Here is a 15,802-nt window from a genome sequence, read left to right on the forward strand (position 1 = left end):
GATAGATAAAGCTAAAAATTTGGATGCAGCAATGGATATGTGATAGGGACAGGGATTTTGCCAATTTGCTGTTATTTTATTTTTTTTATTAACTACCAGCTGGAGCCTTCAGCGTCAGTGTCCGTGGTTTCTGAAAGAGTTCCAACTCGAGCCTGTCCTTTCATGTGGGAGGGTGACATTAGAATCAGCCTGCCATGACATTTAAATTCGCGTTACACCAATGCCATGCAAGCACGTTCATAACAGGCCTGAAATTGGATTCTGCGTAGAACACCGGTGAACTTTGATGCCTTCAGAGGGTTGTGTTCGATACAACGCTTGGTCGCTTGCAGCCAAAGCTGTCGCTCCACATTCGATTCAGCAGCGTTGATCCCCTCTAATTCCTTAAATTTTAATAACACAAGGACTATGTTGAATCTGACCTCCACAGTTGCCTCTATGGTACTCCTCCGGTGAAGCATTTTCTACAAATATTTTTCGCGGATTATATAGATTGGGATTGAAATATGGCTGTCTATACGAACTTAATTACAGGCTGAAATAAAAAAGGCTGATTAGATGAGGATTCAACATGGATCCAGAGTGCACAAGACGAGCACGGATGGGCGAGGAGAGGTGCAGACGGACAGTGCACCAGTCGCACATTATTGCTCATCCGTGTTCTTTAAAGTATTATTATTTGTGTACGGTTAACATGGTTAACACGCCGGTATCGATGCCTGAAGATGAACGATGGGGTTGCAGCTGTACAAAATAGTAACCCCCCGGCTGCGCCTTCTACACAGGATATTGATACAGAGCCCCTGCCAAGCTCATGTGATACTGAGCACCCGGCGAGCTCATGCGATGAAAATCCGGACCATGGAGGCGAAGATGGCAGCTGCACGCCTGTGCGCGGCGATGACTCAAGTGACGGAGCAGACCGAGCAGACCATCTCCAATCATCCGATGTCAGCCAAGCGCTGAAAGTGGCGCTCGACGAGTAAGGCACGGCTACCCTCCCCGGCTCCACTACGACGAAAGCCGCTGCGCTCGTGATGATCCTTGCTTTCGTTGCCGCGCTTGGCCTTCTGTGGGACAAAGTTAACGGGCTGTTGCAGCTTATAGACGCGTTGTTCGGGTGTCCTGGCAAATTGCTTCCGCGGAGCAAGTATTTGCTAAGGAAGCTGTGGAGTCCGCAGTTGAAATAGCTCCGTTAGGCACCATTACTACTGTGATGACTGCAGCAACTGCTGCGCTCAAAGTGCGCGAAACGACGTGCATTGCGAGACATGCGATCAGGATCTTCGCATCTCAGAGCTTAAAGAAAAGAGATGTTTCTTCAGTGTACTGAATATAAAGCAGCAGCTTCTCCAAACTGTTACCCGTTGCAAAGATGCCTTGTATCGCCAAATGGAGGAGATTGAAAGAGCACTCCAAGAAGATTCGGTGCGCGATATAACAAGTGCAGCACTATACAGAAAATTAAGACAGAATGGGAAGATATCACGGCAAGACGTAACAGTAACTTTCAACACCGATGGGAGCCCCTTTTTTAAATCATCCAAATCTTCAGTGTGGCCCATTCAATTGATTCTAAATGAGTTGTCTCCGAAACTACGCCACCAAAATGTCCTACTTGCAGGACTTTGGTTTGGTCCTCACCACCCGAACATGAATGTTTTCGTAGATAGATCTGCAGAAGAAGTAGCAAAAATTGGAAAGATTGTGCGGGAGTACGGTGAACAACAAATTATCTCTGCAGTCCATGCCATCTGCTGTTGTGTTGATGCCCCAGCCCGTGCTGCGATTGCTAACCACACGCAATTCAATGGAAAATTTGGTTGTCCTTGGTGCCTCACTTCTGCGGAAAAAGCTGAAGGTATGATCCTTGTTTGTAAAAAGAAATGACTGGAAATGTTTGCGCAATGCTATTTATGCCGTTGGTAGCTTCTCTCGACCTGCTTGCTAGCATGGTACATACGTAACTTGGCAGAGACCATACATAATTACATATAGAAATTTTTTGAACATAATTGCACGGCGTCACTTCTACTGTGCTAGGAAACAGCATACGCTTAGAGACGAGGAAATGGCAGCTAGCTGTATTTGTAATCAACTTAATGCCCCATATTAATTCTAGATGTTAAGCAAAATATCTGAATAATGTCACTGGCACATATATGGATCATTCTGTGAAGATTTTTGCTAGTTGTTGATTAGATGTGGATTAACTATAGCACAGGAGTATAAAGAAACTAGGATGGGACACTGTACAACTGCTGGCTAACTTTGCAATGCACTACTAGGCTGTGTTTGCCACCGAGCAAAAAAGGAACAGCACTGTCGTATTTCACATTGAAAAGCCTGTAATTGTATTGAAACATTGTGATAAATTTGATCTTGATGTAACGTTTTTAGTGCTTAGGTTGTGTTTTCCATGTGTGACCTATGGTTCATATCTGAAATTGAGAAAAATCTTATTGTAAATTTTTTTTTTAATTTACAGGGGCAAAAATGGAGCACTGGTTTGAAATCGATAATCGAAAAGAAGTATTTTTTAGAAACATTTCAAAATTTAGACTTTCTTTATCAGTCCAGAAAAAAAATTAAAGGTTTATTAGCTTTTTTTTTATGAGTGGGTAAACTTTTGTGCCATGTTTCACATATATAGTAAAAGGGCAACATTGGAGTCCAAGAAAATGTTGGAAAATTCAGAATTTATTGGTAATTAATCATTCTTGGCTGTAAAGAGCCTTGATCAGCTTTAAAATGCAAAACACATGATCATCTGCATACACAGCATGTCTGCTTTCACATGAGACCTGTCCTATCTTTGAAAACACCCCAACTGAGAGAATGTTCTCTCAATATCTCTGTACATATGTATACATTCTGGCAGTACTGCAGTTCTAACAAGTATGGACAGCAGAAGAGTTCTACTCTTTCTATTGTCCTCCGCATGTTTGTACACTTGGATTTAAAGACAGTCAATTCAGTATGAGGTCATACAAATAATTTTCATTTGAATTTTTCATATTTCTGTATGTTAAACTAATGGTGTCTATTGACATCCTCATTTTTCAAGTGCACCACATTACTTGGAGACAAGCAATTTAGTTGCAAGGACGCGAGAATGACATCTTGATGATGTCAAGCTTTCTGTAGACTCATATATGCCTATAAATGGTGTGAAGGGGCCATCATCCTTGCTCAATTTGAGGTTGTTTGACATTGTTTCAAGCCAAGCTGTAGATTATATGCACTGTGTTCTGCTTGGAGCATCGAGGCAAATTACTGACTTCTGGCTGAACTCTGCAAACTGCAGTGAGCTTTTCTACATGGGTATGTACACACATTTCATTGTCCACTAATACTTTTTAATAACATTATTTATTACCTCAAAGCATAAAGGGAGCTGACAAAGAAAAAAAAGGTTAAATAAATGAGGTAATTGACTGAAGTCGAAGAGGGAGTGGTGGTGGGGCCCCTGAGTTCAGGCAAATATATGAGGATGGGTTGTTCGGCAGCAGGCTCGCTGCTGCCAGGTGGCGCATTCCTGTTGACTTCAGTGCTGGACAAACCCACGGCAAGTGGAGTGGAGTGACTCAGTGGTTTTAGAGTGGCAGACGGGACACCATTGGCAGGGATATAAGTACTGAAATTGAGCCCACGCCTCAGTGAGGGCAACCCCGACCCGGATTCACCGAAGCACAACCTCCTCTGCATGGGTAAGACTGGGAGGAGGGTCATCGCACACTGAGGGACGAGAGCACGTGTGCTGTGCCAGAGGTGTTCCTTTCTTGTGAGAAGGACAGTAGCATTATCCATGCTGAGGAACTGAGGCATTGATGAGAATAGATGGGTTGCAGAATCTGCAGAGCTTCTACTACATCAGCTCATGATCTGTGCCAGCTGCAATCAGTCCTATTTTTTGTGCTGGCAAAGGTAATAAATGATATCACTCTGCAGCATGTGTCACCGTGTTAACAGAAAGGGCAGCCTGCTTCCTCTGCGCAAATATGGCAGCAAAAGCAGTTGTGTTGGTGATCTTAAAACTAATATATCTTGTTGCTCAGTAGCGGAGCTTATAATTCCAGCTTGCAGTGTGGCATTGTAAGCAATAACACATTTTTTGTGTGGTGCAGTACGCTCATAGGAGACTTCTGGTGTATCATTGATGCACTGATAGAACAGTAGGGAAGCATGTGGTACACAAGTTTTTGGACTAGAAATGTATAATATACTTACTTGATCATTTGGAAGATGTTTTAAAAGTTACCTGATCCTCACAAGAACAACCTTGTTTTGTCGCATGGTCTAACCCAGAAATGAAGAGCTATATGAGCGTGGCTTTAAAATATATTATTTTTTTTTTGCTGAGACAAGCTTCTGACATGTTTTATTTGTATTTTCCAATTTCTTGAAGAATGCTAGGCTCTGAAAAGAAGATTTTTTTAGTATTTTTGTGCATAGCATAAGTTTGATTGTTAGGGATGAGCAGGTTATTGTCAGGTTGAAAACTACCTTTTGCTCCTTTCCCTTGGTTTATGCAGTGTGAACAAAAAAAAATGAATAAAAAAGAAGGGTTGGCAACATCAAGTATCTATATTGTCAGGTTTTGTGTCCTGACTAGTCTGTATTTCTTAACCTGGTTGCAACTTTGTAAGGTAGTGTAGCAAGCAGTTCAAATGATGATACTACAAAAGCAGAGCATGTACACTGTAAAAACAAAAACACCTTTTTGGGCATTTGTCTGATTCAAAACACCCTTACACCCTGAGTCTAGGGTGTTCGTGCCATTGGAAATCACCTCTTGCATGCCAAAGGGGTGCTTTGGTCGGAGAATATGCCTTAGGGTGTTACGGGCAAGCAATACCACCTAACATGCTGGGGGTATATGGCTGCGTAACTTCGTAGCCTTTTATACACAAGCGGCGCTGCTAATATAACCCAACACCTAAATAAAGCACCAAAAGTAACGCTAAAATTAAAACTACACACGAGTGCTTTCGAAAAATGAAACAGAAACTGAAACAAAATTTCACCGCCAGGAGGCCGCCGGTAGCTACGAACGCTCTTTTCAAATTTCACAATATGGCCGTTAGCATTGTGGGGTGCGTTTCGACCACGTTTCGGCGAATGCTGAATGTGCTTCTTCGATTCTGTACCCTCATTAAATGTGTTGCATTTCCCATGCATATGTGTTACAGAAGTGTGTACGCTTGTGAAGTGCCTTCTACATGTGGTGTTTAACGCAAACGGGCATTTATCGTGTCGGCAAGTGTCCGGGCTTCTTTTTGCTTTGCTCAGGCCGAAGGACTGCTGCACCGCTTTATGTTTGAGATGTTCGAAAGAAGAAGGCATGAACGATTTTTTTTCTGCTTGACTAAGAGGTATATGCGCCGACTACATTGCACTCGCGCTGAAATCGCACTGGTTGGTTCGGTGCCGGTGATACGAAGGCGGACAGCGCACTTTGCGGCTGACGTAATCGTCTGTAAAGGTAAGCCTAATCTCACGCATATTGCGCTTTGTGGTAACAGTGTCCTACCGGATTGCTGCATTCTGTGTCTTTTGTGCCGGAACACTCCAGAATATGCTGAAATGAAAACGTGAGACACGCGCTTGTTTTCACCTGGCTGCCAAAATGAACGCACATGTGGTAGATGTCGCGGCGAGTTACGCAGATTTCGCGCGAGAACATGTCTCAACTTTCTTGAACAGAAATAATCTATGTGCTACGTTTCCTTGCATTTTGTACGCGCAGGAGGTTCACGAAACAATTTTCGTTTCTTGACAGTTTGATACTTGCGCTCAGTTCGCAACGACTCGGTTTTGTTCTACCGTTTCCGTTCGTGCGGCAAGGTCATGCTAGCGTATTACCTTAATTCTCCTAGCACTCTCGACTCCCCCCTTCTCCCTTATCTCTTACACTTCGCGCTCGCTCTCCTGAAACCTCTTTCATGCTTCGTCATCTTCTTTCACTCGGAGCGGTGCGACCCCCCCCCCATTTTTTTTTATTTACTCGGAGCATAGGCGCGCACCGTCCTGCTGCTCGGGGAGTGTCCTCCCGCAGCCCTTCTGTTTAAACTTTTTGTTCGAGGAGGCTATGTTCGTTCTCGGCGGCCGTTCAGCGCGGCACGCCTCTGCGCTCGTGCTCTCGGCATCGAAGTGCGCTGGTCGGCCGGCCTGGTTGCATAATAGTTTATTCCAAACTGCGTAAACTATATGCCGCTATCATCAGCCTATGTTAACTTCCCCGCGTCTGGATTTGCCTTTTTTAATCACAATGGGAGCATTTTTCATTTTACGGGGACCATATTTTGCGATTGCATGGAGTGTGAATTTGCATTTTTATTATGCTGATTTTGTTATGGCGTTTACTTTCGCTCTCGAAGAATCATTTAGGTACGTATTTTATTTTCAGCAAGACTTCAATTAAGGCACTTTTACACGTGCTAAGTCAGCTGATGTGGTTCAAACCATCCAGTTTTCATTATTTTTGTGGTCACATTTCAACGTAACTGTTTGACCGCATTACTTGATTTTTGTAGTCTCTTTAGACTAGAATAAATGGATATTCGATACTGATGCCTCAGCATTCAAGTAGAGGTCGACAGCTTGAATTCTGTGGCCAAATATTGTACCGGATGTTGCTATTACAGAGTTTGATTCTGACCAGATGCTTACTTTTTTTTTGTCTTTTGCTTCAATGTACATATGAAGCGGTTATCATAGCCTCAGTCGCATATGTTTACCTGCTTTGCTCATCACAGTGCGCATATTGCAGGCAAATTTGTGACCTACTGTTATTAAGAAATTTGTAATGTATGTGTTGAAAGGAGTTTACTGATTTAAAGGGCCCAGACAACAATTTGACTTTCATATGCTAACGATGCATGTCTGTAGATTGTCTCTAAGAATTGAAGCCTACTTTTTAAAGCTTAGCGGAGACCATTATTTTAGAGATATATTACATATTTTATTGCCATTCAGCCGTGTGCCAAGTTGAGGGAAGGAGGATCATAATTTTTGCTTTGTTATTTTTTATATTAGACTTTCCTTAATATTGCTTGCAGGTTGGCCATGAGTGACAGAATACTGATGGTTTTTGCAGTTTTTTAACCTTAGTAAATATTTGCATTTGCTGTTTGCTAATGCCAGTTTTTTTTTTCAGATATGTACAAAGGCATCAATTGCCTTAGCTTTTGTACAATGATTTTTAATATTCTGTTACTTGAAACATTGAGTAAAATGAATTCTTTTTGGCTACCATTCACACAAACTTGCAGTTCTTACGTGTCGTCTACATGCTGATCAAGAAGGACGGCAAAGAGGCAGTTGAAATTGGCCTTACCAAGACACTTGTCTTGGTTTTGAAGGACACCATTCGTGCAAGAAAAAAGGACATTGCCCGGGTGCTCGAAGTATGTTCTGAGGGAATGCGTGAAAGGAGAAAGAAGCGTGAGTATTAAGCTGTTTCCTTCTGTTTGCTGCATGTGCTATCTAATTGGCAGTTTTTCGCTAAATGCCTACATTTTTGCCGTTTTGCATTGCCCTATAGATATACTAAAAACATGGCTGAGCATCAGAAAAAATAATAAAACCATAACTAGCCTGAGCATTTCTTCATATGTAAAAATGTTGGCATTAGCTAAATTCAAATTACCTATTGTTCTTCTCCATTGTAATGGTGCAGCCTTTTCGAATCTGTTCAACTAGTAGCAGAGAATTAGGTGATACCTGATTAAAATCTTCACAAGCTTTGCTAATTTTTGCTGTCAGATGTTTGGCTTTCATCTTGCGTGCCTCTACATGTTTTCAATTTTGTTTGTTTGCCTTCCTAAATTAGACAATAAATTATCGCCTCAAAACTCGGCTGTCTCTTTTTACCTGCAAGGAGGTACACCATTGTTGTGTTGCTTATTTCTATTGTAGATGTACAGACATTATGCATTCTGCAACTCTTGGCAAACATTGGGAACCAGCCGGGAGCTCTGGATGTTGTTTATATCATTTGTAAGTTGTATCTTTGTCATTTGAATATTCAGGAAGCCTACTTGAAACCGACATTATTAGCGAATTTTCTTTGTTTCTAAAATGGTTTACAGTCTAACTTGTAATATGTATTAGTGATTCATAATTCAAATAGAAATACTACACAAGTTTTCATCACGACTGTGAATTCTTTGCTGTGAAAGGATTATTTGCACTGTAAGTACAATCAAAAGCACTTTTAAGAGACTCCTGCCATCACATGCTTACCACGTCGTATTGCATACAAGAGTCACCTGATGAAGCACTGGTAATGTCAAGATTGGTGCACTGTGCCATTTGACTAAGCACTCTGCTGCAGTGGACCAGCAGTGCTTTATCAAATGGCTCTTGCAGGCAGCTTGGTGGGGTTTAGCATTTGCTGGAAAGGGGTCCCTCAACCTGCTCATGCATGCTAGTGCCTAACATGTTCCTAATGTCTGGAATATATAATCTGAGACTGCTTCAAAAGAAATATTTGCCACATTGTCTTATCCGACAGCTTCTGAAGGTGGGTAATGCAGTTTAATAGTTGTTTTAAAAAAATGCTGTACTTTGCTAGCCAAGTTTGAAATGTAATAATTTTAATTCTTCTGAGATTAGGTTTACCACATTGGTTGGGAGAAAATACAGCTGTGTTTCAAGGTTCATGCTGTATAAATATAATGCCTTCAACTACAGATGCTAACATTTCATGCATTAACGATGTGGCACTTTCATAGACATTCTCATTTATAGTAAACATTCTCAATAAATCCAAATTGTTATTTTTGCATTTCAAGTTATTCAACATATTTTTAGTATTCGAACCTTTAGTATTTCAAAGTGCTCAGACTGCCTGCCGCTATAACTATTACAACTTCTTGAACACTTGAGCTTCCTGCCGCCTCTTGAGGCTCACCACTGATGTTCTGGATGTCTATGCATACAATGTGCTATGCGTGGAAAATGTTTTAACATGCCATGATTCAGTGTTGGCATTTTTTAGAGCTTCTGCTGTTTGGTTTTTTGGTAATGCTCTCCTGTTGCACAAGTAATTGTCGCTCAACTCAAAGCTCCAGTGTACACTTTCAATGAATAATGTGTGATGGAGTTTCAGAACTGCCACATAGAGCAGCGAGAACACTTTTTCCTTGTTACTAAACCTTAAATGTGAACACTTCAGGAAGCATTGCGATGACCTAGGGCTTGGCTGGTTCATACTTAGCACAAGAAGACGTGCAAAAGTTCAGAAATGCATTATGTGTTATGTATTACATGCACTTTGTTTTTTGTTTTTTGTAGTGCCCCATCACTAAGTATGCTCTTTCCACGTTTTTTTTTTTGTTTTGTCCTGCAGTATCTACTTGGCCAGTGCAGGGTATGCTGTAGGCCTTGTGTGAAGCCTTCAAATGAGCCAGCTGTTAATATTTTAGTAGTAAACACCGTGCTCCAGTGCTGTTTATTGTTTATTTACATTTTTAACTATCATAATAAGCATTCCAGTTCATGTGAAATGAAAAGTTCGTGGGGCAGCATAGAAGTTCTCTAACCCAGGTGCTTTTGATGAGTGTAGCCATTTTTGTTTTGATAAAATAGCTTGCATAATCTAAAATTACCATGCACCAGCATGCTGCATGAATAAAAATGGGTTGAACTTATGTGCTCTCATTTATGAATTGATCAGACTGCAGGCTTTATGCCTCCTGAACCAACCATAACAGTATACTCTGCATTGTTAATTGTGAGATAACCACCAGGGGTTCCGATAGGGCGCTTTTCTAGCAAACTGCTGTACACTAAAGGGGCATTGGCGTATTCTAAATATAGAGTAGAAAATATGTTGAATTTGCTTTTTACCAGGTGCAGTGCATATTTATACAGCTGCTCTGTTATGCACTTCTTTCACAATTTTATCAAGGAACAGGAAGAAAAGCCTGCCACGCCGTGCGTCGGATATACTGGGAGCAGCATCAAAGAAGCTGAAGAGCATTTCCCCTTCATTCAGCAACGGAAGCTTCTTCGAGTCATCGACTCTACTTAGGGTATTGTCCGAATAATGGGTCGATTTTGGCTGTTGAATCTGACATATGACAAGGGGTCCGACAATTTGTGCTGCTTTATAGAGCACCTCCTTTTGGGCGTCTGCGTGTCGAAGCCAAGGTGCGCTGCACGACGCTTTATTTTATCGCTTAAGGCCGAATTTTATGCAAGCGCACGCGTTGACGCTGACAAAGCGTAGGATTAATATTGTGTACTGAGATTATTGTTGCATACGACTAAAAGTTTTGTTGTTGTTTTTTAAGAAATGTCACTATGCTGCTGTGTTCATTGTTCGGTTCTGTTTTTGAAAAAAATTGTATACTTTGTTGTCTGCATTTGTTGGAACTGTTTTTGCCCGTCTGCTAGGCTCTCCGTGGAGAGTGGCAGTATTGTTAAATAAATGAGGTTCCATAGCGCGCATCAATGAAGAAACAGAACGCAAACGCCCCGCTGCCCTTCCCCCCCCCTCCACCAGCACCCGAGCACCCACTAGCCCGAACCCTGACCCTTCTATGCCGAATAAAAGACTTCCAGTTTCCTTCTGTGTGACATTTTTTGTAACATGCTCTGTGAATTAGAAAAAACAATCATACTGGCATGGGCCAATCGAGATGTCAAAATAATGGCATGCAGCATCTCTTTACATGCTCATTTGGCATTACAGGTGGTTAAAAGGAATACCATTAAGCTTGATTGCAAATGTGCACATAGGAAAAGCATTAAGGAATGTGTAGTGGCAAAAGTAATTCCTAATTAGGGAATGCAATATATGGACGTTATCCGCACTGATTTTTATCAAGGGGTGTAAGGGTGCAATGCCACTGCTTCCACCCTGCAATAGGGTGTAAAGGTGATGAAAACACCCCAGTGCATTGGCCCCATAGAAGGGTGTTATGACCAACCGAAGCACCATCTTTGAGGGTGTACTGGCACTCTGAAGCCACTTTTTTTCAAGGGTGCATGGGTGTTAGTTATAGGCAAGCGAAAACACCTAATAAGGTGTTTTTGTTTTTACAGTGTAGTACTTATCACTGTTATGTGAGTGCAGCTTCTCATTGCTAGTGCCTTTCAAGTCTTGGTATAGAGAATAAGGGCTGCTGTTGCAGTCAGCCATGCTGAATGCCTTTATGTTGCAGGCTCTCCGTCCACTACAGCCTCCTTGGACCAGCGGCTACTTAGTATTCGACCACCGCACTCTTTCAACTGGCTGCCGAGTTGTCGACAGGTGTTTCTGGAAGGCAGCTGAATGGAAAAATTGGCTCCTTTTTTACATGCTGCCAACATCATATGGGATTCTTCCTCTGCGCTACTGGAAGCATGCAGCCTTGCTGGTAGAAGCCATCTTCAATCTTTTGCTGACAGAAGTTACATCAGCACATCTCAGACGTGCAGGTATGTACAACATGGCTTGTTTATTTTTATCTATTATGATCACAGTGGAGTAATAATGGGGAGAGTTGTTAAGCATGGTTGACACAATAATGTAGAGAAGCTATGAGAAGTTAAAATTAAGTCTTTTTCACTAGTGCTCATTAGTTGATACACAGTAGGGCAAACTGTCACCTTGTTAGTCAGGAGAGAGGCATCCATTGGAGATCTTTTAGCTTGGCTGTTGATATCATTTTTTATGTTCTGAATATTAAGCAAAAGCAAAAATAAGATTATATGAGCCTACAGTTTAGGCCCACAGATATTGCAATGTTTTGGAAATATATAGGGGTACATTCATGCTTGTGTGCAAGAAAGCTGGTGAAACACAACTGCTTGTGAAGGACAATGTTGAGGCACCTGCTGGAAAAGCATTGGCATGATATTGCCACCTGGTGTTCCCGAGATTTTTAGGTGGTGCCTGGGAGAAAAAGACGCTGAAGTCTGCTCGCGTGCTCTGTGTTAAACGCTGGCTGCTAGTACAGCTTCTCCCTGTCTTTTTAGGCACGTCTAGCCCTATTGTCCATGGAAATATATAGATTGAAAGGTCTTTTCATTGGTTTCTCCCTAATTGTGGTCTATAATAAAGTTTACATTACAAAAATGTTGACCACTTCAGGACTATATGGGGATTTGTGCATGCCTCTGGGTGTTTTAAGGTTTCATTTACAGACATCATCTTGTTCACTCCACCTGCGTTTTTTCATTTTTATTGTCTTTTGTTTTTTTATTATTTTACTTGACGTTCTTTTATGCAGTGCATGCACTGCCACTGGCTTCAGCATCACTTTGTTGCACCTGAATACATCTATCGGTTCGTCTATTGTTGCTATATGCAGACGATCCCGTACTATCTTGCCAAAATTGATTTACATTGTTGGCTGCATCAAGCTCAATGTTCTTGTTCTACACTGGAAGCATCAAATTTACAAAGGTCAGTGGAAAAAAAAGCAGCTGCATAGTGGTCAACAGCAAAAAGCTGTGGTTATAAAGGCCATCCTTAAATGACAGGTTTTGTCAGTCTTGTACATGCACTTGCCGCTGGCTGCTTAAAATACTTGCAGTGTCTGATTTAATGGTGGTGGTTTGATTGTAATAGTGCAGGCTGTTCATAAAAAAATCAGTAATGCATATTGTTTATGCAGTACAAGGTGGGCCAAAAGAGTCACTTCCCTGCGTAGTTTCCCTCAAGGCAGATGAGACATTCACTGATTTAAGGAACTGCTGCACCATTTTCAAATGCAATTTTGTGAGAAAATGAGATATCTAGTGCCCACTGGATGTTCTCAAAGAGCATGGTCTTTCCTGTTTTTACTAGCTTGATGTCTAAATAGATGTGGTACACTCTGAACGTTGCAAGCTGGAGGTTTCTAGTATCAGAGATGGTCCTATATAGATCAACTATATGTTTTTGTTTTTCAGAGAAACTGCTACAAACCTAGGCATCTAGGGCTATAGGACTGTATGGACCACGTTTCATGACGTTTACTATTGATCAGCTGTTGCACCTTGTGACAAGCGTCAGGAATCTGGGACCATTGTGGGCCAATTCAGCTTTCCCTTTCGAGTCTGGTAATGGGAAGCTGGTGAAGATGGTGAAAGCAGCAAAAGGGGCTCCAGTGCAAATTTTGGAAAGGGTAGTAGCCGAAAGCGAAATAGAACTTGCTCTAAGCTTCCTGTCATTGCCTTTTCACGTAAAGAGTTTTTGTGAAGACTTATTGTTAGGCAGGAGAACTAGAAAGGCAACCAGGGTGGGAGAGGTGCACCTGTTTGGAGCACCAGTTAGTCCATGCTTGTTGCCACAAGAGGGAGAAGCAGTCAATAATCATTTGGAGGATGGGGATGGTGACAGCGTTAGCGAATATATTACAGGATGAGTTTTAAAGGAACAATAATCCACAGTCGTAACTACAAAAAGGCAAATAAAAGTGATAGTTCTGCCATTTTTACATCTGATGGCACATATTTTGTGGTCCGTCGTATACTGGTTGCTTCTGGTGCACATGCTGAGACACCTAGCAGAGTACTGCTACTGTGTCAGGGGCTGTGTTTCCCTGAAGATTTTGATGGAGCTAGTAGCTTTCCACCGCATATTAAACGGTGCTTTTTCTCACCACTCACTACCTGTGCAATTCTCAAACCAGCTAGTATTTCAATGCCCTGCTTGCTCATTGATTTTGCTGATGAGGGCACAAACTACATTTGTACGCTGCCGAACCTTATCGAGCGGGACTAAATACAGTTTTCATCAGACCTACATCAGAAGAGAATATGTTTGGTTGTGTTTGTTCGGTGCTCAGAAAGCATAGCACAGTAACAGAGGATGAGGCAAAGGCAGGACAAGGACTTGTGCTGTCTTTGCCTCTCCTCTGTTGTTACTGTGCTATATTCTTTCTGTGTGAGCCCAATTTTGTCTCCTGTAAAACTAAGGCTTCGGCCAGTGATTTTCATTTGATCCTATCCTGTGTCATCTGCTGCCCCCCAATTACCTCAAACAATTCCTAATCTTATCCTGCTTACCAAGCCTACCTTTCTTTGGAATTTTTTCTTTGCACTAAGTGCCCTGCCATGCATTTCTTACTTTTGGTTTCATTTAAAATATCCTCCACTTTTATTTGTTTCATAGCCCGTTCTGCTTTCTGGTGTCTTAGCATTTCACTCAACATTTTTCCTTCTACAACTTGCTGCAAAGTCCTCATTTTTTTAGTACTGGCAAGACACAACTATTATAGGTTCCTCTAGAGGGTTCTTAAAAAGCTGGTATGCCTGGCAAATATGCTCCATTTTGATTCTGCTGGCACTGCCCCCCTAACCCCACCTCCTTGTTCGGATCAGTGGTCATATTTTGTGCCATAGTTTGATATATTCATTTTCCAATGTGAGCTGCTCACTAGCTTTTGTATATTGATTGCTGCCAGGCTTTGAAGATTACGTCACTTTTTTCATTCTAGTGCCAATGCATGTTCTGCTTCGGGCATTATTTGGATGGACGCAGATAGCTCTCCAGGAAGCCCTCTGATGTTCACCAATGAACACTTGTGTCCTAGTCTGAAAAACTGCTATTGCATGTAAGAAAACTCATCACTGGTAGTTTGTGTGAATACATAATGGCAAAATCTTGGCACATCTGTTGGTTGGTTTGTGGGGTTTAACGTCCCGAAGCAACTCAGGCTATGAGAGACGCCGTAGTGGAGGACTCCGGAAATTTCGACCACCTGGGGTTCTTTAACGTGCACTGACATCGCACAGCACACGTGCCACATCTGTTGATGGCATAGTAATTCACATTCTGTGTATGCTTTTGCAAATCTTTTTGCGCCTTTTTATCACGGGAAATCGATCTGCACAGTGCATGCGACCTTTCTTGTGAGCATCCAACTGTTCAGGATTGCAGATTTCTCATTTGAAATCACATTAAATGTCCCGGCTCTGCATTTTTCTCGGCTCACCGCAGATGTTACGAGGAGTGAACGAACGCACTGAGAGCCCTTCGGCCCATCGTGAAATGGTTTGCCGTTCTGCAGTGGGTGGCGTAATATTAAAGTTGTGTGAACTTATGGACCTATAGACCGCTTGCTTCACGTTTGTTCCGCCTATATCTTCCCTGGACCAAAAAATATGTAACGGCTTTATCGAAATAATATTCCCATCGCGTCCAAGAATATCATGATGGGATGCTTACTGAACGGATCACACCATACTCATTGGCGTTAGTTTTAACACTTTCATTGGTACAGCACCGCTCGCGAAAGTCGGAAATGATTGTCTGGAATTGCGTCGGCGCGTGTGGTTGTATGTAAAGAGGCCACACGGAGTGGCCGCGTGGCTGAGATTCGTCAAAGGTCACCCATAAAATCAGCCAAAAGAGAGAGCTGGGAGGTGATAAGGGTAAACAGAAAATGGAGAAGAATATAAAGAAGTACTGGCATGAGCAGAAAGCAAGAAAACAAAGCACAAAAAGAAAACAAGCTCAGAGACTTTTCGCTTATCTCTCCTGCCCCTCACTATCGGCGCAATGTGCGGCCTTCGAGTAGTTTGGCGGAGAGGGCTGCCGGGGTTTGATTAACCCCACGTTCGATCTCTTTCTGCTAGCTACTCTTCATTGCCTATGTAAAAGGCTTGTGCTCGGAAGCAAAAATGCTCAGAAAAAATGCACTGAGCAAAGATTCCCTCTGCGACCATCCGGGGAAACACAATGGAAAAAGAAAAAAAAACAGCCCGACTGGCGCATGCGCTGCCGTACCGTAGAACTGCAGGGATGCGGAGGAACCTGTAGCACTCGCGAGGCTTTAGGTTGGTGATGAGGAGATAACTACATTGGAGATAACGCGTTGTG

General features: G+C 42.2%; 1 long non-coding RNA gene and 1 pseudogene across 2 annotated transcripts; both read left to right on the plus strand.

Moving 5' to 3' along the window:
• Positions 1–725: 725 nt before the first annotated feature.
• On the plus strand, positions 726–13,702 carry LOC146182737 (uncharacterized; annotated as a pseudogene).
• Positions 7,242–10,148, plus strand: LOC146182738 (uncharacterized). 2 transcript variants are annotated; one of them, XR_014708386.1, is made up of 3 exons: positions 7,242–7,446; positions 7,921–8,001; positions 9,917–10,148. It is a non-coding gene; the product is annotated as an uncharacterized LOC146182738 (long non-coding RNA). The 2 variants fall into 2 exon arrangements; XR_014708387.1 differs by lacking the exon at positions 7,242–7,446 and having other exon boundaries at positions 7,832–8,001.
• Positions 13,703–15,802: the final 2,100 nt, after the last annotated feature.

This window comes from Amblyomma maculatum, chromosome 7, assembly GCF_055883805.1.
Source record: "Amblyomma maculatum isolate TAMU_Amacu chromosome 7, ASM5588380v1, whole genome shotgun sequence".
Taxonomy (NCBI): domain Eukaryota; kingdom Metazoa; phylum Arthropoda; class Arachnida; order Ixodida; family Ixodidae; genus Amblyomma; species Amblyomma maculatum.